Source organism: Protopterus annectens, chromosome 4.part0 (assembly GCF_019279795.1).
Source record: "Protopterus annectens isolate FY-2018-M chromosome 4.part0, PAN1.0, whole genome shotgun sequence".
NCBI classification, from domain to species: Eukaryota; Metazoa; Chordata; order Ceratodontiformes; family Protopteridae; genus Protopterus; species Protopterus annectens.
The window spans coordinates 856,489,905-856,510,862 of record NC_056733.1 but is presented as its reverse complement, the minus strand read 5'-3'; the positions used below and the strand labels follow the sequence as shown (position 1 = coordinate 856,510,862).

General features: G+C 36.5%; 1 protein-coding gene across 2 annotated transcripts in view; it reads right to left on the bottom strand.

Moving 5' to 3' along the window:
• Positions 1-20,958, bottom strand: part of LOC122799628 (guanylate-binding protein 1-like) — a 983,968-nt gene that overhangs the window by 651,865 nt on the left and 311,145 nt on the right. The window lies entirely within an intron of this gene.

Sequence of the window (20,958 nt, the reverse complement as noted above, 5' to 3'; positions counted from 1 at the left end):
CTACATTTATATTAGACATAAGTTTGATTTTAGATGTTCTCTGTAAGAATTGGGCTCATTTTGGTGATAATAATGAATTTAGGAAAAGGTTGGGAGAAAGACCTTGTGTAGTATATAGGAAAGATAGATCTTTCAAAAAATATTTAGAAAAAGTAGTTGTCCCTTCTTTATGAAATGTAAAGACCAGAAAGTAATGGGTATATATAAATGTGGCCATGGTCATCAATTCCCATATATTATGATAAGGAATAGTATAAAAATTAAAAGGAGAACAATTAGTCCAAATGGTCATTTTTCTTGTGATTTGAGATAGGTAGCTTATTTGGCACAATGTAAATTATGCCTGGTATTTTATGTAGGCAAAAACCAGTAGGAAACAATGGGAACATATTTACGAAAATTTGTATGAGATTCGTAAGAAGAAAAATACTGATGCTTTATATAAAAATATTGAGAAGGAACAGAAACATAGTTTTGAGTTTTTTGTACTAGAACAGATAGTTAATGATCTCCATGGATCAATTACTGAGGGTTACATTGAAACCCGTGAATTAAAATGACAATTAAGGCTCGACATCACACATTTTTCTGGGTTGAATGAAATCACACATTTTTCTGGGTTGAATGAAATATGTTCTATCAACAGAATTTTAAAATCAAAACACTATGAAGTGTAATTTCTGGTATTTTAGGATGTAATTGCAGGTGCTTTTATTGTTTTTAAGTATTGTATGTTATTAGTTATGTGATTTAGTATGTTAGAAGTGTATTATTGGTTTAACCTAGTCGTGATTATCAATGAAGGTTTTTAAATATGAACGGTTGATTTACTGTTTATGTTCTGATGAAGTTCAGAGTTGTGGAACAAAAGTGTTCAACTTATTAAAATCACATTTTATTCGACTATTCTTACTGGCTTTTTCTGAATATTGGTTGCTTTGGGCACTGCAGCAAGCTTTTTGAGGTTCGAAGTTAGTGATCATTGCTTGTGGAGGGTTTTTGGTTCTACATTTAAATAATTATCTTGTGCTTTCAAAGAACTGGACATTATTTTTTATTTTTATCACATATACTCATATATTTACAGTGACCATCAATCATTGCAACACCAACTTTTAAATATAAAAAAAGTCATGGAAAAGGTGTCATTTCTGAGAAATCAAGCATAAAAAATAAAATCAAGTCCCTCTAAAATAATGCCCAGTAATGTACTGCTGATGACCTGTTTACCAAAAATAACATCATGCAGTGAATCAGAAACTGTTATTGTACATGGACTTTGGCTCATGTTCCCTCAAACTGTGAGGTACTGTAATTTTGTGCAGGTAATGTTTACTGCTCCAAAAAAATAGAAAATGCCAATATGGATATACATGCCCACAGAAAATATACTACTTTTTTCCAAGATGTTAAATACATGTGAGACTGAAAGATGTGAGCATATCTGGTATACAGAGGTTAAATTCTCAGCATCAGGTTCATCCTTTGAACATATAAATGAAGTGGCCACTACATATGCAAATATTATGAAGACTACATCCACAAAAGCCTCTACTATATCTCAAGAAGTTATAAAATCAGTAGAAACAGAACCTCAGTTCACTCATGTGACATATACAGACTCCTACTGCTGGACCACAGAACAAGAAAATATCTAAATATCTGAAGGTAACACTAAATCAAGCCAAACACAAGAGCCTATAAGACAGACATTGCAGCCTGGCAAACAGAAAAATATGTTAGTAATTGGCACCCCACTGCACCTAAAACAGACATACTCAATGAACTTTGTAAGGAGATTTATACACTGTTTTGCCTGTTTGAGACCATAATTACAGACATTTATAGTAGGTTACAAAGGATTACAGCTAAATGTGACATGATTATTGTTCATGATGGAGTGAATAGTCTAAGAATGTTCTCGTCCACATGCAGTGCGATATGATATGGTGGGATTACTGATCATCCTATCAATAAGCATGGGAAACATATTTCCTTACCTAAATAATTTCATCACCCCATATGCCACCTAAATGGAATGAAAAAATTGTGGATATGACCAATGGAAATAAGCAAGACCAGGACGCAGGTATTACTGAGCAGATGTGTAAAACATCGACAGCAGAATAGACCACAGAGATCTTTTTTTACTATTAATGTCCTCTGCTAAACTTCAGTATCACTCAAAATAATTCTTAACCATACTTCTCAACTGCTATGATTTATAGACAATGCTGTGTCCTCAGATTTAAGCTTCCTCATAGGCTCATAGGTTCATTGATAAGTACAAGACTAGCTGCCATTGTGCACCATTCTAAACCTGGCCAGTTTCCCTGTTTGTGCTTGAAATAACTTATCCCATTTGGTTATAGATTGACCTTACCCTTTGCATGATCAATAATTATATGTTACCCCTAATGATAATAACTGGGATCATACCATGGATAATTTGAGGGGACCCAGGCATAGGATAAAACACTTAGGAGCTGCCTCTGTCCATTAGTATTACAGGGGACAGTCAAGGGGCAAATTTTCTGTATCCCATCCATAGATCTAAACTGCGCTTGAACACAGGCAGGGATGAATTTTGTTTTATGTGGATGGGGAGTCTGTTCCACAGCAGTGGTATCCTCTGGGTGATGTACCTGTCCTTTCAAACCATTCTGATGATGTTGCATAAGAGGTTTAGATCCATAGACAGAGCATTTCTGCTGCCATTTGACTTACTGATGTGGAGTATATCCATCAGTTATGGATTGGAGGCAGCCTTGTATGCAGACACAGGTCACCTCTTAGCAGTATGTAGGATACTGATTATATTGACAGGGCTTTGAGTCACTTCATGTAGGACATGTATTTTAGGCCTAGTATCCTTTTAGAAAGGTATCTCTGTGGGCATTCCAGTTGTTGTATATGTCTGAACAGATACATTCTAAAGGTGATGTTATACTTAATGATGGGCCTAATGAGGGCTGAGTAAAGGGGGGACAATGACATCTGTAGATCTATACACAATCCTTTTTTGTTGTGCAAAATAGAAGGACTTTCTTACAACAATAGAAACATGATGGTCAAAAGTTAGGTCACTGCCCACATTAAGGTCCTAAATATCCCAAACAACTGGTTCAACTCTAAGGGGCATGTTGTCAATGTGGCAGTTCTCTGGTGTAGATGACTTCCCAAAGGACAGAATTATTATCCTCCTAGATTTATTAGGATTTTCTTTATAAAGTTAGACCCATTTAAGGAAACATACTTTCTGAAATAACTGAACTAAACCTGCACAAACATTCACTACCATTAATTGTATAATTGAGTACCTGTAGACATTCTATTGTGAAAAATATTAAAGTGTCCCTCTTTGTGACACTCTACTGTGAATTTGAAAGGCCGGTGCTATTGTTTTTAGTATTTAAAGGTTTAAAGGTCAAGAAGTACAGGAGGAACACTTGTAAATTACTGTATAATTGACAAATGGCAGCAGCACCAGTTGTTGCCGCCTGCATTTCTGTAACAAAAACGGGAATTCATTCTCTGAAAAGTCATACCTCATTTACATAAAAGAGAAAGGCTAAATCAAGTTCAAAGAGGCAGAGGACTTTCCCCTGATGTTGACAACTTCTGTTCTGAACAGTAGACTGTAATAGAAAGCATGCTGCTAAACACTATTTAGTCATTTAAGCACCTCCTGATGTTTTCTTGGCACATGTAAGTACACTGGACTTGCTTTGAAAGCCATGTGTGTCTGCAGTGTTGTGACTATGTGAATCCTGCGGGACATGGTTGGCTTATGAACCATACAAATGGAAACTTACAGGGCTTGAACACAGGGTCCAGAAAAATACACTCTTACTTGGACTGCATCTTCACTTTTACAGATGAAGGGCAACCAAGTGAAGCAAAGGAAATGGCAGTAGCAACCAAAACAACACCTGGAAAGTCGCTTCATAATAATTTTATTTATTTAACATTTGTTCATTGGGAAAGTCCAACTCGGAACAAGCCAATTCTCAGCAGAGGTTCAGGGAGAAACACTCCAGACACGTGTTTGTAATGTGGGAGGAAAACAGAGCACCCAGACGAAACCCACATGAATGCAGGGAGGACATGCAGACACCACACAGAAGGCACCCCAGCCAAGAATTTAACCAGAGAACCTCTTGCTGTTAGGTGACCATGCAAACTGCTGCACCACAGCACTGGACTGTAAACCAATTTCAACCCTTCCACCCATCCTGCAGAGACTAACAAGCCATTCTCTAGCACTTCAGGGTAGCAATTAGTTCACCACTAAGGACAATAGATGAAGATCCCAGCCATTGCTTTTTATAGACATTGCATCTCTGGCTGCATTCAAACCACTGAGATAAAATCCATATGGCCTAACCCAAGTCATTTAATTTCAGGCTATTGTTCTTAAGGTTAGCTGGGTTGAGCTTAACCCCTTCCCTTCCAGCATCCTCTGTTAAAATATATATATTTAATCAACACAGTCTGACATAGATGTATATTTATTTTCTATTGAGCAGGAGCCACTGTTGATAATTTTTAACACAAGCAACTTTACAAATACATTTTTAGCACAAGTACATGTACAAATCAGTTTGATATTCAAATGATATATAATTCTTTACAAAACTCAAGCTAGCTATGCTGGCATATGTTACACATGCACTGTCCTACTCTCTCTGGCATAGCTGGCACTACTTCAATCATCACAACAGGAAACCAAACAGGAAATCTGTAGACTAAGAAAACGTCAAGTCCAAATATATAAAATAAACGACTTATCTAGTAATGATACTGTTAATGAAAACTATATGGTGTACAGTGAGACACATTCAGTAAAAGGATACTCTGATGAATTACTGAGTCATATTTAAGAAATGTAATGCTGATTTAAAAATACAGTAATATGCTCCACAAAAAAAAAAAGAAGGGGAGGTAGCATGTACACAGATGCTTCTGAAACTTTCTGGTTACATAAAATTTTGGTTGGTTTGTCTGCAGTCATTCAGGTGGACAAAAACATGCCTGTAGGTATAAAGGAATTGGGGAATGACTGTGGCAGTAGATGTAGCCTTCTGCTGTCCTACATGTTAAACAGCTGTTGGAGGAAATGTGAGCAAATGTTGAAATATGAGTATGTTCACTTAAAAGTCTTTAGTTAGTTGCTGGCCATAAGCCACCACTAATATTAGTAGGGTAGGGAAAGGGATAGTTCTTTGGAGTGGTTACTGGTAAGGGGGCAGGAAATAAAAAGAAAGAGGCTTGTATCATCCACCTCTTTGTATCACATTCAAATGTGGTTGTAACATTGGTTGTGCTATCTTGGACTCAACTAGGCATCAATCCATATATTACCAGATGGGTAGCAAACTGACTCACTGATAGAACCCACCTAATCAAAATAGGGGAAGCCACCTCAAGTAGTGGACCCATAATGAGTGGTGAGCCCCAGGGATCAGTCTTGGGGCCTCTGTTATTTAGGATATATTTCTCTGAGGTGCAGGCCAAAACCAATGGACTATGGCTGACCAAGTTTGCAGATGACTGCAAGCTGGGCACAGTCATCACTTCCCCAAGTGATGTGGATGTTCTCCAAGAGGGTCTCACCCAAGCAAATGACTGGTGCCAGAAACATGGCCTCAAGCTGAATTTCAAAAAATGCATCATCATCCCCTTTGGGGAGAGTGACATCGCCACATATTATCACATTAATAACAATGTACTTAGTACACAGTCAGTAGTGAGGGATTTGGGCACTCAGGTTGATAGTAACCTGACTTTTGACTATCATGTTGCTTCCATTGTAAGGAAAGCTTTCTACATGGCTCACCACATAAGTAAGGGCATCTCATCCAGGGACAAAGAGGTCAGAACATCACTGTATTCTTCCTTTATAAGGCCAATTACTGAGTACAACACTCCCTTCGGCATGTACCTCGCAAAGCACATGCAGCAGCTGGAAAGACCTCAGAGGTTCCTCAGCAGGAGAATCCAGGGCCTCAAACATCTACCCTACACAGACAACTACTCAGTTTCATACAGACTCCTCAGGGGTGATCTCTATTTGGCATATAAAGCAATCTCAGACCCTGCCTTGATGGGACTGCTGCATATCTGCAAGTCAAGCTCCACTCGAACAACCTGTATGCAAGACCTCAACCAGGTCTGTGATATCAATAGGACTCGGTGGGACAGATATGTGTCCCAGAGACTCCCCCATCTGTGGAATAGACTCCCTCTCCACATCAAGCAGAGCACCTCATTATCCATTTTTAAGCGGAACCTAGATAACTGGAAGTAAAACAAAAAATACACCCCTGGGATTCCACCTGTGTCCCTGCTGGACAGGAGCATTGGGTGCTGACTTATCTAAACATGAGCTAAAATCTTGGCTAGGCTTATAAGGGCCTCAGGGCCAATAGCCTGGTAGCCTCCTATGATGATCCTATGATAATGTTGTTAGATGTGGAAGTACTAGTGTTGTTCCTTGAGAAGGGGGGACACAGTCACAAAAACATACTTGGATTATCCCTGCTGCAGAAATCAACATTGCAAGTATCCTGTCAAGTAAGTCAAATACAACCCCACAAAATATGTGAAAACATCAAAAACAGCAATTAGACATACTGAACTAATAAAAGCTTAAAAAGCAGAATACAGTGGTTCATATATCATGAAACATGAAAGACACTACAACAGATTAAATGATGAAGTGCAGCTTAGGGAACATGATCATCAGAAAATAACATTTTCAGAGGGGCGCCCAAAATGAAGTGCTCAAGTATGAGTTCATCTGATTGTTTGTTTAGATATAAAACACTGACAGCATAAGTAAGGTTAGATATTATTTCCTAAAGGTCCCTAGTCTGATAATTGTAGCAGTTCTGCTCAAAAAAGAAAGATCTTGGTAAGTAGCTTAGTTCATGTGATCTGCCCATTTCACAAGTTTCTGAAATTCTAACCAGAGGAGTTGAGCTCCAGCACTGATTTTATTTGATTCAATCCCTCTCTAACAAGTCTACTCTAGGACAGAGCTACATCCACCCAGGGTCTTTTGTTCAAGAATCTCAGAGGTATGAGATACACGCTTTTCATCAAAATGGAAGAAAAAACGTTTTATTTAAACTCTATTAAACTATTTTAAGTTGCATTTATTGTGGCATGTGTGGATACTTTTTGTACTTCTCTTTTTCACCATTTATCTGTTTGCATTTTTTCAGTTTGTTTTGGACCTTAGGCTTTTAGCTTCATTTGCAGTTGTGTGAAGATTGTGTATTACTGCAAGATTTTAGCATTTTCTATACATTATACTGAATGTTTATTTCCATAAAAGAATTATGTGTAAAAGGTAGCTTTTATTTGTACCTTCAACCCAGTCTGGTCAGTCTTGTAGCTTCTTTCGCAGTTATAGCAGGACTGTGATCTGCTGCTGCATTTGAGCCTCATTTAGTCATTTACTACAGTGTTACTAGTAAATGTCTGCATGGTCTGATGCCTTAGTCCGTGGTAGAATTTCTGCAGTGGCAGTAGTGTGAAGTCTGCTCTAGAATTTGTGTTTTAATACGTTTTATAGCTAGATATATGCCTGCTTACAGTTGCATTCCAGAGATAGCAAATAAAGGTAGTTCAAGCAGGAAGCAAGACCAAACTTATAGCAAAAGAACACCAATGGCTCAGTTAAATTCCCAGAGTTTAATAAAAAAAAAAGAAAAAAAACAGGTACTTATTTATTATCGCAACCAGATTTTTGTGGTTGTGAAATGCGCATAGCTGCAGGGAAATGAGTGCAGGAAACATTTCAAGTTGCTTTCGAAAGTAATTAGTCCTGGCAAAAAACTTTAGATTAGTTTCGGAAACAGGAGCAATTTAAGAAATCCTCTTCCTGTTTTGGGTGTATTACAGACGCATGCTTGACTTTTCATGAGGAATATTCAGAGAAGGAAAACACAGACACAGAAAAACTGTTTCTGGTAAACTTTGTATTTATAACCAATGTTGTAATCGATCTTGAAAATAATCAACCATTGCATTGTTAATTATTTTAAATGATGACAATTGCATGATGTTTACAGGTGATTTCAGGTTCCTCTTTTAATGAGAAAGTTGGGAAAGGGGCATGTTCCGAAAAAGACAGATTGTATTATAGCGGTCATTGATTTTATTACTGCTGTAAATTATGTGGATTGCTGATTCAGTGGTTTTGTCTTACTATGTGGTGGGAAATGTATAACAGTACTTTGAAAACATTTGTTGCCATGAGAAAGAAATGTGCAGCAGGCGGAATTGAAATAACAGAAATGCTGGCAGTAAAGTGCAGAAAGAAACAGGAACAGTATGTTTTTTACATTTCATTGATATCACTACAGAAAAACAGTCTTGTACTACAAGGACACACATTATACAACATTTCAACATTAATGATCATATTTCATGATCATTAAGCAGCTGCTATTGCTGTTAAAAATCTAGTTGTGATAACACACAAGTACCAAAAACCTCAAGCTTAAACACCATGCCAGTGCTTTATCAGGCAATAAAAGATTTCATTCCTATACAATATTGTATTCATCAAATAACAAATGCTTGCAGTCACATTATAAAACATCCAATAAAATACAGCAATTTATTCTAAAATGTTTGCATTTCAAAACTTAGTTTCATTTAAACTGTGGGTGTGGTCAGCTCTAAAAAAAGGAAATCCGCCTATACTCTTCCCTCTCAGTTAAAGAAACAATGTCACCTCTTCTAATGTTTTGTTTAAGAAAAGTTAACAGTGCAAACTTAAATCTATGGGCAACATCCTTGTCCCTAGAATGCTTGTGTAAGGCATGTGAGCCTACTCTTCTCCTAATATCTGATAGATTTTGGCATATCCTTTTTTTTAATTTTCTGTTCGTTTTACCAATACAGAAGGCTGGACATTACTCAGATAATGCTATATATACTATGTCGTCGTTATCATAGTCCACATATTGACATAGACTAATTTTTTTATTTTAAAAGGAGATTATTAAACCTTCCACTTCTATAAATTGGATTATTAATCTGTATTCTTCCCTTATAAGGCCCATTATTGAGTACAACGCCCCTTTTGGGGTGTACCTCGCAAAGCACATGCAGTAGCTGGAGAGACCATAGAGGTTCCTCATCAGGAGAATCTAGGGCCTCAAACATCTACCCTACACAGACAGGCTAAAATCCCTGTCCCTATACTCAATTTCATACAGACTCCTCAGAGGTGACCTCTGTCAGACATATAAAGCAATCTCAGATTCCACCTTGATGGGATTGCTGCATATCTGCAAGTCAAGCTCCACTTGAGTAACCCACACATCTGACCTCAACCTGGTCTGTGACATCAATAGAACTTGTTGGCAGGACATATTTGTGTCACAGAGACTCCCTCATCTGTGGAACAGACTCCCTCTCCACGTCAAGCAGAGTACTTCATTATCCCTTTTTAAGCACAACCTAGATAACTGGATGGGAAACAAAAAATACACCCCTGGGATTCCACCTATGTCTATGCTGGACAAGGGCATCAGGTAGTGACTTGTCGAAACATGGGCTAAACTCTTGGCTAGGCTTATAAGGGTCTCAGGGCCAAAAGCCTAATAACTTCCTATGATCATATGATCCTATGATAAATTAATTTACAAAAGGCACATTTAAAACATGGCCACATCAACGTTTAATTCTGCTGCTCCTTATAGCAGAAAATCTGTTTTAATGTCCTATTATTTCTGAAACTAAAGTGAGGTGCCCATAAAAAGTGGTCCCCCCAGCTTCTCTAAAGAAGATAATATATACCAGTGCTTCCTAATGATCTTTTTAGATGAAACTGCTGTATTTTTATGGGATGTTTTATAACATATGACTGCAACCTCTTGTTATTTAATTAGTATTGCATGTGAAAGAAACCTTTTAATGCCCAATGAAGCGCTGGCATGGTGTGAAAGCTTGTGTTTTGTTTTTTTAATAAACTTGGGAATTCAACTGAGCCACTGGAGTTCTAAAGTTGCATTCCAGTAATCTGGTACCCTAATCTGTGGTGGGGTTGCAGTAGTGACAATATTGTGAATTCTTCTCCAGGATTTGTGCTTCAGTACTTTTTATAGATGTATATACCTGCTTAACATTATATTACAGTGCTTTTTTCTGTTTACATTGCTAATGTTTTTCCCCTGTCATTTGAGTCTACCCCCCCCCCCAGTAAGACATTAAGTTAAAAATGTTTAAAATTCTAACCATAGGACTAGAACTCCAGTTTGAAAATGTTCCTCAACCTTCCCACCCTTTTCTTGTTGTGGTTTTAAAAGGTTGTGTCTCTGCCTTCTGCCATTATGGTAATCTAACTTCCAAAGTCCTTTTCTCCCATCTTTCACTGTTTTTTTTCTTTAAACAAGAAACAACTTTGCCTGTGTCATAAGTGATAATTTAATAATCGTGCATTTATGTAAATGAAAACAAACATTATTGGCATGTTTTTTATACTGATAGTGACAATACAGCTATAGTGGAATACATCTTGCATTGGATATCCATAACATTTCCACAAGAAAAAATATTACTAGGTGATGTGAATGTCAATTAGTTGGACATAAACTCTAACTCCCCTACATCTAGCATGAACTTATATGATTTCGCACAACTAATTAATAGCCACACACATTACAGCAAGACAACAAATTATCTATTAGACTGAATCCTAGTATCAGATCCTAGCAAATACTCCACCACAGTTACAATGTCAGAGTATCTCAGTGATCATTTCCAAGTCTATATGACTAAACATATCACACATCCAGTTAAACAGCATATTCATAAAACAACACAACCTTTCCAAGTTTAGCATATAAATGTTCATTACTACACTATCATCTATTCACTGGAACTTCCTAAAAATCCTCCCCTTAGATGATGCTGTAATTGAAATCAATACAACTTTTCTAAATATCCTTGCACCTCCTAGAAGGAATAGAGTGAAAACAAATAATGCAATCTGGCTATCCAAAAAGAGTAGAATGCTAGTGCAGGATTGAGATAAAGCTTAAAAAGAATTGCAAAAATATAAAACAGCTCAATATCTTGAAAACTTTGGAAAGTTTTGCAATTGTACTAAAAAACAAATAAATAATGACAAAAAATATATACTATAACAACTTTTAGAATAATACTAAACATAACCCTAAAAAATGTTGGACATCCATTAAAGAAATCTTACATCCCGGTCAAAAATTGAACCTCAACCCCCTCCCCCAATAACTCACCACTTGAAACTGCAATACAGTTCAACTCTTTTATTTATTTATTTTATAGATGGTGTAGCATCTCTAACCAAAGATTTTGAACATCTAATCCAACCCTACCCAACAGTCACATATAACCACATCCACTTTCACCTTCAAATCTGTGCCAGCATCCTATATGAAACTGGTCCTAAACAAACTTAACCTGTGCTCATCTTCAGATGATGACCTTCCAAGTGAGTACCTAAAAACAGCAGCCAACAGCATTGCCTATCCTGTCTCAATCCTTCTAAATATGTCAGTCTGGGAATCCCACATTTACTCTCTCCGGAAAAAGTCACACAATATACCTCTGCACAAAAGGGGAAATTCAACAGACATTAATACTTTTGGACCAACAGCAATCTTATCTCCCCTCATCAAACACTTGAAAAATGAATTCAAAAACAATTGCTAGAGTATCTCTTACAGGAAGAGCTCCTATCCCCTACACACCATGGTGTCTGTCCTTCCTATGTACCAATACTGCCCTTCTAACCTACACAGATACTGTCAATAAAGCTAGAAATAATGGCAAACTAATCTCTTCCTTATTTCTAGACTTCGCTAAAGCCTTTGACACAGTTTGTCACAGCAAACATCTACTTCAAATGTCCTCACTAGGTCACTCTCAGCCCACCCTTCTGTGGTTTAAAAGCTACCTGCTTAATAGGCGTCAGTCAGTAAAATGGCATGCCACTCTCTCTCCTCACCTCCCAGTCACCACCAGTGCACCGCAAGGCTCTATCCTTGGTCTCTTCCTCTTTAACATTTTCAACAATACCCTCTAGCCTTACACACAACAGGCCAACTTTATATATAATAAATATGCAGATGATTCCACTCTTATTTGCACATCTGACAATATGGTACACCTCCAAAAATTACCCAGGAAGCTTTAACAGCCACTGAAACATAGCTTTGTAACTCACAACGCATGCTCAACCCAAGAAAGACCAAACTACTACTCCCCCCCCCCCAAATCCCTGTCTTGTGAAAAAAAACACAATTTAAAATTCACTCTCTTGATAAAATGACCACTGAAGTCACTAGGTATGATAGTGTATGGTGATCTTACATTCATCCTGCACATGCAAAATTGCGTAAGAAAAACTCATCAAAAACTAGGGATGCTTTACAGAGCTGAACACGTTTTCTCTGATGAAACTAAAACTGAACCTGCCACTACTTTTCTCCTCCCCAGTCTTCTTTATGGTCCTCTCATCCTTACTAACTGCCAGGCTTCCACAAAAATAAAAACTACAACAATGCTATAACCAAGTTGCTAATTTTGTAGCACATATCCATTTCAGAACCCACCACTGTATAGCACTGGACAGCCTTAATTGGTTAGAACTGCCACATCAGCTAACATACATAACTTCTTACTACCTATAAAATTATCCAGCATCCACCTGCCTGTCCAGCACTAAAAAACTTTCTACACAACTATGTTCCCAGTTGGGCATTGTGATCCAGTGACCAAAAACTCCTGTTGCTGTGCATTGTCTGTACTTGTACGAGGTTGCTAAGGCCTGGAACTCCTTACCTGTATCCATCATGTCTATCCCCTCCCTCCCATTTTTCAAAACCACTCTGAAAGAATTCCTAGCTAAAATCTAAATTCTTGCTCAAAACCATGCTATACTATATCCCTAAATGTGAACTAGTACCTTTTCATTCCTTATACCTCTTTATTCTCCCTTATTCACCTACTTCCTTACTGCTATCTAATTCTCTCCTCACACTTTCTCTCTAAATATATCATAAGCCTGCTTTTTTTCCTCACTTTGTATTGCAATTCCTATTTGTAGCAGACTACCTTACCTTAAGTTTTCTACAAACTGTAAAATTTCTCTAATTATTAAATGGTTGTAATATCCCTTGAATTGACTCTTAACCACTGTTTTTATATTATGTCTGATTTGTTAATAATGATTTAAACTGCAGATTTTTTATTTTTGAAGATTGTAAAATTCTTGTTCTTAAAATGTTTTGTAATAATTTAGAGCATTTCTCCCCAGGCCTCCACTGAAAATGGGTTTCTACCCAGTTGAACTTTCCCAGTAATCAAATATCAATAAATAAATAAATATTTACATAATATTAGTTGCAAGCATCATACATCACGAACGGTATTGACATACTTTATTTGTTTATTTTTATTTATTTATTTTACATTTGTTGACCGGGCTGGTCTAACTGGATATATGTCCATTTTCAGTAGAGGCCCGGGGAGAAAAGCTCCACATAAGCATAAAATATTAGCAACGTCAGGTACAGATAAGTAAAATTTTAGAAAATTGTGATACAGTACTAATATAAGGTGAAGGATACAAATGTTATACAGCAAGATAGTAATTTTAAAGTAGCAGATAAGAAGAAAGAGAGAAAACAAAAAAAAAAAAAAAACACTTATAAAGTAGCACATAATAAGAAAGAAATAAAGCACACTAACAAATATAGCAGCTTCAGGTACAATAGTATTAACAGAGAGTCATCCAGTTGATCTTATGGTAGCATAGCAACTTTAAAGTAGCATGTAATAAGAAAGATAAGGAATTACTTTATAGGTATTTATATGTAAAAACAAGTTCATAATGTAAGATGTAAACTATACCAGTACATACATTAAAGTGGATCCTATGTAAGAGAAAGTTGTAAAGACAGAAATTAGCTTAGTGATGTATAATGTTTGCAACTTTTAGTTGCAAACATTATACATCACTTATAATCTACCCAATCATTGTCAGTCAAACATTACATAGCTTATTCAAATCCTGCCTTCTTTTAAACCTCATTCCTCCCCTGTATGTATTGTTCCCACAATTCCTATTTTTTCTATGTAATTCACTCATACACTTTTCTAAAGAACACAATTCCAATTGTTTTATCTCTGATACTATATTCACTACTTCTGGTACAGTTGGTTTAGTTTTTTATTTCCATTTTCTAGTAATAGCTTTATTCGCAGCTACCATAATTAGACTCAGCAAGGACTTACTGTGTCTAGGCAATGCTGATTCTGTATCATAACTCAGAAAAAAACATTTCCCTAGATACACAATTTGCTCACCTAGTATCTCTGATACAATAGTCTGCAGGGAATCTTTACATCTGAAAACTCATTACACTCCCATAAAATATGTTCCCAGTTACCTCTTTCTTCCCCATCATACCTCCAACATTTGGTGTCTCAGGTTGAGTCTTCTAATCAACTATATAATTTTATCAGTGAATGCAAATGCTTCCATTGTGTTCTCATAAAGTCCCAGCTTACTCTGTCAAATGCTTTCTCTGCATCAGGACTCACAGACAACAGTGGTATTTTCTTACATTTTCTGTTAATGTTGTCAAATGAAACACTGATGGAATATATTAACTCAAATATCAAAAGCCTGGAAAAATGGAAGAAGCTTTAAACAGTATTCAGATGAGGTGATAAAACTGCAAAAATCAGAGGAAGAAATGAAAAAAAAGGCTGGCTAAATATGAGACTGTTCAAGAAGAGATGTTTAAAATAAAATAAAATTAGAGGACAGAGCACATAGGGAAAACCAGAGATTTTCCGCTGTACCAGAGTAGCTGGAAGGAACAGACTTTATTAATGTTATGAAAGCACAAATAAGCAACTGGACTGGTATTCCACAGCAGGAGTTGTTAACTGAAAGGCCACATTGAGTGTAAGCTCCAAACATGGCTATTAGAAAGCAGCCTAGACCTTTAATAGTAAAACTGCAATCCTACCAGCAGAAGGAGTTGATTCTGACAAAACTATGGCAGAAGGACAAAGTACTAAAAGTGGGAGACAGCAGAGTGTTTGCCAAGAATGATTACTCACTGCACACCAGGCAGAAGAGGAGTAAATTTATTCCACTATTCAGGGAATGTCGAGAAGCAGGCATAAGGTTCAAACTGCTATACCCAGCTATCTTCAAAATATTCTTTCCTGGAGGGACAAAATCATTTCTGATGTACTACATGCTAAGGAGGAAATACAAAAGTTTGTCCAACAAAAAATGTGCTGTGAAACAGAAAGAAATTCTGCTTCTTATTATTCTGGAAATAAAGACCACAGAGACTGTGCAAGTAAAATCTCTTCCAATGTTTCAATGGAAAATACTTGAGAGAAGGAAAAAAGCACAAGAGTTGACTAGAGGAATCAACAGTATATTCGAAATGAAGCAGAGAGGATATGGGGGGTGGTGATGAGCAGGAATAAAACCAGCAACTTGGAAATTGACAAATGTGGGAATACAAAGCAATAATTATATTTGTAAAACATGACAGAACAAGAAAATCTAGAAAATAATGGACGCTTTTGACTTTGTTAAACTTGTAGGGGACTCTTAAGCATATGCCTTACTTCATGTCATTAATGTTTGGAAAATGCTTAGGAAAGGGGAAGAGGTGGAAGAAAGTTAAATGGAAGTAAAATAATTTTTTTCTTAAATGTAATATTTTATAGTGCATGATTTTCTTTGCATGCTATAAAGCAAGGTTTTCTCAGACATTTTTAAGTGTAATGGGGATACTAATATAAACATGTGTGCCTCTTTTTTTTTCCTTTGTTCTCCTTTCTTCTCTCCCTCTCCTCATTCAGTTTTAAGAAATATAGGCACTGCAATGTAAAAAAAATTAAAAAAAGAACACTCTGATCAAAAGAGCGTGACAAAAGAAAATTTGTACTTTTTTATTCCTGCATAGGGGAGTGACTATATTAAGGCTCTTAGCTTGATCAAGTAAGTTTTAAGAGAAGGCAAGTAAATGAAAAAAAATCATTGACTACTGTAAAGCCTTTTTTCCTAGAAAATAAATGTATGCTTAGTAGTAAATCTGTATCTGGTCCTCATGTCTCCATGGGGACATAAAGAGAAATGGCTAGGAGATCATGTTTTCTGAAATCATTCAAGAGATTTCTCAGCTGGGAGAGCTATAACAAGAAGATAAAAATAGCACATAGTAGAAGCACAGGCTGTAACATGCATCTTAGCATGGATAACCTTGCTTTTAGGTTAACCCAGGGCTGTGAGTGAGGCTGTCAGTTTGGGACATGTGTTCCTATTAGGATGGTAAAATGTCAATTTTTGAAGATGTATATAGTTGTGTGTGTTAGTATTAAGATAATAGGTTTGGGGGTATTGGGGTGTGTTTGTTTTTCAATTTGATGGCTTTCAGTAAAACAAAGCATTTTGTAAGATGTGACATATGCTCAGATGGATATTACAAGAAACAACTGTACAAAAGATCAACCTTCCAAACAGTGTATGCATGTAACACAAAAGCTGGCACTAGACACTTAACAAAAAGCTGTTACAAATAAAAGGTGGGAATAATAAATCTAACACAGTGGTACTTTCTTTAATGTCTTTAAATGTTAGTGGTCTCACAGATAAATGCAAAACAGAAAGAATAGTGAACTATATTAAACTATGTACAGTGCAAATAGTTATGATACAGGAGACACACTTGGAAATAACTGAACATGTGAATTTGGTAAAGAAAGGTTTTTAGGATGGTTATTCAGCAGAGCACCTGGGTCAAAGGAAAAGATGAATACTAATATTAATTGCAGGAGGAGTTCCAATAGTGATAGAAGAGGATAAAAAAGATAATAATGATATATTTGTAGTAGTAAGTGGCTGCTGGCAAGGGAGGAGGATTACACTGGCATGCATTTATATTCAACCTAAAACTGCTATAATGGAGCTTAAGAAATTTCTGGAAGAAATAATTAGCTTTCAGCAAGGAATATTACTTATAGGTTGGGAATGGAATTTGATTTGCAGCATTGAAGATATGTCTGGGGGGCCCAGAAGGGAAAATATAACAAAGGAGAGTAGATTTTTGAAGAAATTTATGAAAATATTTTGCATGGAAATGTGAATTCAGTACTAGGAGTTTGGAGTGAATTTACATATTATTCCCCAAGATATAAAAACTGGCCTAGACTAGACATAATTTACATTACATGTGCATTTAACTGAAAGTGTTCATATACACCCAATAACTTTTTAAGATCATGGGCCAATAATAACTAAAATAAAAACACTGGGTAATGAAATAAAAATGAAAATTTGGCGCTATTCCATTTATATGTTGAAAAGAGAGGAATTTAAGGACTGAGTAGTGGAAATTATTCAGGAGCTGTTAGAGAAGATAGAAATGTCTTCTGATAATATAGCTAGGGAGTGGGATAAAATTAAAGTGGAGTTTAAAAATAGGGTGGAAATGAAAGAAAGATAGAGTTAAGAAGTAACAAGAATTATTTAGAGGGACTGACAAATGCTTAAGTATTGCAGAATGGGGGAATCTTACAGAACAAGATGGGGAGCCACTGCAGAATGCTAAACAGAAAATAAAGGATTATCTCAATAAAATGCATGAGTTTAGAAAGATTGCTGTTAAGCAACTGTTTTTGATAATAACTCCAGAGTACAAAAACTTTTAGCACAGCGACTCTGGCAACAGAAAGTAGAAAGGGCTGTCACCAAGCTTAGGGAGCCTATAACAAGGCAAATAACAAGAGATCCTGTAGAGGTATTAGAAATATTTCAGAAATTCTAAGAAAGTCTGTATAAAGCAGAGAAATATGGAAATCAAGAAAAGGTACAACTGGAAATGTTTATAGAAGAATTAAAATGCCAAGATTAGAGGTAGATGAGGCTGAATTGTGAACAGTTAGGATAGGAGGAGATGAGATAAAAATGGTGATGTATGACCAATTTACAGGAAAGTCCCCAGGAATAGATGGTATTCCTGTGGAAGTTTGGCAGCTAGGATGGAAAAACTGATAAAGATTTAGAAGGTTTTAACAGTATTTTAAGAGGAGGAGAAGTACCAACATCCTGGAAGAAAGCAGTGGTAGCTGTAATACCTAAAGAGGGTAAAGACCCATCAGATCCAGTGTCATGCAGTCCCATTTCAATACTAAACCCTGATTATAAAGTTTTTATGTCTACAATGGCTAAAAGACTGGCAAAAGTGATGCCAAAATTTATAAATATGGATCAGTGTGGTTTTGTGAAGGGGAGGCAAACATTTGACAACATTAACAGAACACTGGTGATCCAGAGGGAATCAGAATATAAGAACATACCACTGCTGTTGGTGGGTCTTGATGCAGAGAAAGCATTTGACAGAGAAAGCTGGGACTTTATGAGCAGGGCAATGGAAGCATTTGCATGCCCTGAAAAAATTATAAGGTTGATTAGGATATATGAGGGATCCATGGCAAAAATTAAAGTGCATGGGGACCTCTCTGATAATTTCTGCTTGAGCAGAGGAACCAGGAAGGGGTGTCCTCTTTCCCCTTTGCTATCTGCATTATATTTAGAACCACTGACAAAAAAATAAGGGACTCAGAAATTCAAGGATATAATTGGTATGGTAGTATTAGTTTAAGGGTGTGCACACTTATGCAACCAGCTTATTGTACGTTTTTTATTTTTTTAATTTTTCCCCTAACAGATTTGTTTGTTTTTTTAATTCAATTGTGCAGGTTATAGGTCACATTAAAGGTGGGAAAAGTTTTGAAATGATTTATTGTGGTCTCATTTTTCTATATCACAAAAATCTGGCATTTTAACAGGGGTGTGTACACTTTTTATATCCACTGTATGTGAACATGCATTTGTGCCTTTTCACTCTGTGTTGCAGCAATTCTTATTTTTTTATTATTATTATTGTTATTTATTTTTACAAGAGAAGAGTCTGTCTGAGCTGTAACACTCTGCCAAACTATGATAAAATACTTAAATATTTAAAAGAAACAATCCCACTGTTTAAAATTTGGTCAGAATTCTTCTTTGAAGGGGCAGTGACAATGTGCTTATCTGCAACACCCACTATGTTGTATCATCACGGAGGCCCGTCTTCCCCTATCATCTTACTCTAGATGAGTGCGAAGTACGGTGTTCTGTCTATGGGCATGCTCCACATGGGAAACAGGTAGCTATTTTTTTTTATTTTGTTTGAGCTAATTTGCTACTAAAAGACATAGTTCTCATAAGCTACACATTCAAAATGCAGTTATCCACAGAATGTGTTTTGTCTACAAGTTCTCCTTTACAAATGCAGCAAGTTCTGAAGTGACTTTGGAATTTGCTGCTTGTGTAAAAGACAGCTTATAGAAAAATGGATCAGTGAATTCATTGCTTGGACTGTCAAGGAATGTCCTCTTGCACCTGTAAATGAAAACTGGTAGTGGGAGAGGAAAAAATATTTAAACCCAGTACTCCATTAGTTTTAAAATGCAGCAAGCCTTGTAATCAGATAATATATGCAGACTAAGCTAGAGAATGCCATTTTATCGATCCTTTCATTTTTTTGTATTTTGTTTTATTTTTTTAAAAGTTGTTATTTACAAAGGCTGCAAGTCTAGATCTTGCTGCCGTTGTAAATGAAACATTATGGAAGGGGACTGCTGAATTAGCATTCCTGTATTTCTTGTAAGGGCTAGCATGCTTTCACATTTTGCTTCATGGGGGGGGGGGGGGGGCATTGCTGAATGCTTATCTTTTCATTGCAGCTTCTTTCAGGTTGCAGCCATTGTGTAGTCACATTTTTTTTTTGCCCCTTAAGTAGCAGTCTGGTTAGTTAGCTGAAGATTTGCTAATAACATTTTTAAGAATTAAAAGAGTGTGTGTGTGTGTGTGTGTGTGTGTGTGTGTGTGTGTGTGTGTGTGTGTGTGTGTGTGCATGTCTCCCAAACACCAGTATGTGTGTGTGCTTGTAAATGCAAGTGTGCTTGAGTCTGAATGCATGAGTGTGTGTGTGTGTGTGTGTGTGTGTGTGTGTGTATGTGTGTGTATGTGTGTGCATGCACACACACTAGTGCATTTCTTTGACTGCCCACCTTTGTGCTTTAGTATTTACTTTTATTTTTTATCTGTTCCTTAGGGATTAATGATATATACATAATTTCATATTTCTGCTTGTTCAGAAAATGCATGTTGTTGCAAAACCTGTTCTGCCAACTATAATTACCATTACTTGTAGAACACCAGATTTAGCTGTGGCCTCTGGTTACAATACAGACTGCCCAGAGCAGCAGGGCAGTCACTTTTAATCATTTGAGTATTAAACAATAGAGTTCAGGACTGGGGTTGGGCATAGAAGGAAGAACTCTCAACTGTCTCTCCAGAAAAAGTTTCCTATTGCAAAACTTGTTAACTCTAGCAAACTATGATTAAGAGCATTAGATTGTCTCTGCATTTGAATCTTTCCCAATTATTTTTTTTTTTACTTTCTCCTCATTCTTGAGCTATGAGGTTGAGAGGTATGCTATCTTGAGTCTCCAATTTGGCAGAATATCCTTGCTTTTTGCTGAGTATTTTTGCTATTTTCCCTTGCTCACGTTTCTTGTAAATAATTAAGGATTGCAGCGAGTAAGTCATAACAGACATTAGACCTTCAGACTGCATATCCTTCTAAAAATTCATGATAATGCAAAACCTGTTATTCTAGCAAGTTTCTAATTATATGAAAGCAGTATTTAAACTCATCCCTGATTTTGGGAAATTTGTTTTTGTTCAATGATTGCTGTACTAAGAAGCTGAGAACTATGAGGATAGCAACATATTAAGTAATAGCAGCAAACTGAAGAAGTCCTTTCTTGTTCTTCATCATTGCACACAAGAAGATTCCCCAGGTAATTTAC